The sequence below is a fragment of the Limulus polyphemus genome, unplaced genomic scaffold (assembly GCF_000517525.1).
Source record: "Limulus polyphemus unplaced genomic scaffold, Limulus_polyphemus-2.1.2 Scaffold836, whole genome shotgun sequence".
NCBI classification, from domain to species: Eukaryota; Metazoa; Arthropoda; class Merostomata; order Xiphosura; family Limulidae; genus Limulus; species Limulus polyphemus.
This window is the reverse complement of record NW_013666446.1, coordinates 23528-26279: the sequence shown is the minus strand read 5'-3', so window position 1 is coordinate 26279 and position 2752 is coordinate 23528. Positions and strand designations below refer to the sequence as shown.

Sequence of the window (2752 nt, the reverse complement as noted above, 5' to 3'; positions counted from 1 at the left end):
TTTAATTTTAAAGGGTTATTTTTTAATGTACTTCATTGGCTAGCATCACTAAACATAACCAGTATAATTTAATTTTAAAGCTTTATTTTTTATGTATTTCATTGGCTAGCATTGCTAAACATAACCAGTATAAGTTAATTTTAAAGGGTTATTTTTAATGTATTTCATTGGCTAGCATCGCTAAACATAACCAGTATAATTTAATTTTAAAGCTTTATTTTTTATGTATTTCATTGGCTAGCATTGCTAAACATAACCAGTATAATTTAATTTTAAAGGGTTATTTTTTTATGTACTTCATTGGCTAGCATCACTAAGCATAACCAGTGTAGTTTGATTTTAGAGGATGTTATTTTTTTAACATACTTCATTGGCTAGCATTGCTGAGTATAACCAGTGTAGTTTGATTTTAAAGGGTGTTTGCTTTATTAATATTAACTTCTGGTAAGAGAAAACTGTCTAAATAGATCATTAAGTCCCTGTATTTTTTTTAGTAAGTTCCTGCTTCTTTAGGCCAATTGAAAGTAAATTACAAATAGGAAAATGTTTTTTATTCAGTTTGGCTGTTCCAACCCATCTTTATACTGACAACATAAGTTGTGAAGAAGCTTGGAAAAGTTTTTACACTGAAAGGCTTGCTTATAAATTATAATTGAAACATGTATTGGCAAGTTGTTTGCTTTTGATTTGATGAGGTATTTATTAATTTAACAAGTTAATGTGTTGGTGATTAGTTAGAGAAATATAAGAAGTTGAAACATGAAAGAAATTTATCATATGTCATATATTACTAAGGTGTTTTTTTTTCTTTTCATTTGTATTTTAATTTGTTACTTTCCTCTTAAATTACGCTTACAGTAGAAATCTCTCAATATATTACTACTTGATATATACGTTGACAATGGTTTCTGTTCAGAATATCATTGGGTTGACAATAATGTTAAGTAATGCTGATAAAATTTTGCTTTTGCAGTTGGATCATTGCTCTGAATTTTTATGTAAGTCTATCTTCTCTGACTTTGTGTAATGTTTTTTTTTAGGGATTTTGCTTGCTAAATATGCTGTTACAGCAACGTGTATATTTATTACATATTTGAACTCATTTTGCATATGAAATATACTTTTAAAATGTTTCAACAAAGGACCAATATGATATATACTGTCATAGATAATTTTATTTTAGTTATTTCATCGTGTGTGTGTGTATATGTATTTAAAGGGATGTTTTACAATCAATAAGATTATCTACTGACCTGGCTGTAAACTTGTTTCAGTTTAAGCAACTGATCTTAGTCTATCTTCTAAAGTGGTTTGTGTCTACCTGTAACAAAAAAGCTCGACCTTCATGACCTCTGATCACCATATAATTTTCAAGGGTCCTTGAAATGTCCCAGAGGATTCCAATACACATTACTTTATTCATTTTTTAAGCTTGACAGCCTTTCAACTTTTCCTCTTGATTTGCTGAGAAGTAACACACTGCCCCTGCAAACAATAATAAAATAAATGCTGTCTCTCAGGAATACTTCTACTGTTAAACAGCTTGATGTTTAGTTTGAGTTGAACATCACAGAAGTAAAATCACTGCATAAACACAACTTTCTGTATGACACTGTTTCTGTTTTGTTTCTTAATAACTATGTTAATTTTGTTGTATTCTTTAGTTTATATTGTTACTTTATCTTGTCTGGATATGAAGGAGAGATTAAAAACTGTTTACTGTAACAAATTATAATGTAGCTTGTTTCCTTGTATGTGTTTTGTCATTTTTTTGCAAGTTGTGGCCTTTTCACTTCACTACAGGAAATTAATATTAAAAATGTAACATTGATCATAATTTAGTGCCTCACAAAATCAAACTTACTATATTTGAACAGAAAAATTAAAGAAAATATCTGTTTTAAACAGATATATTTCTTGTTAATATTGACAAAACTGTTATGCTTGCACAAGATCTGTCATGACCACCAAACTCTTGTAAACACAAGAAAATAACTCATTTGTTTATAAAAGTGTTAGGAATATTTCCTATGAGTATATGTAAAAGTATTGCTAACATTTAACCCTAAAGTTACCACTGACTTTCTAAACAATAATGCAATTAATCTTGCCAAATTAGTATGTATTTTATACACTTAATATTGTAACAGGCAAAAACATCAAATTAATCAGTATTATGGAAAATATAAACTGCACTAGTGGTAAATGGTATGAAAATCAGTTGGTGATTTAAGGGTTAAATAATGTTTGAATATATTGGTGGTGAGGAAATGTTCTCCATGAATTTACTGTAAAAACATTAATATTTCATTGGTAGTTCTTAACAATTATTATTTAAAAGTGTTTTTCTGGAAATATACAAGTAATTATTAAATGTTAGTGTTACTGATTATTTCTAAAGAATGTTTTCTGTTTGTGTGTGTGTGTGTGTAAAATAATTTGCTGATTTTAGTGTGTTTAGTTTTTAAAAAAGAAAATTATTGTAGTCATTGGTTTCATGTGACATATATAAAATAATCATTACCACTGTCAGTCCTAGTTGTCAACTTGACGTCATAACAGATGATGTCTGTGGTAATAGCACCCACTTATGTTGGGGATATCCATCTAACAGACAATATCCAAACACTGATGATAAACTAACCAGCCAACATGGAAAATCAATTAAGGGTTTGTGTGTGTGTGTGTATATATATATATATATATATATACACACACACACACAAGTTACTACTTACTAAGTACTTAGTTA

General features: G+C 28.5%; 1 protein-coding gene across 1 annotated transcript in view; it reads left to right on the top strand.

The window, feature by feature from the left end:
- Window positions 1–2752, top strand: part of LOC106460787 (neurocalcin homolog) — a 53720-nt gene that overhangs the window by 43069 nt on the left and 7899 nt on the right. The window lies entirely within an intron of this gene.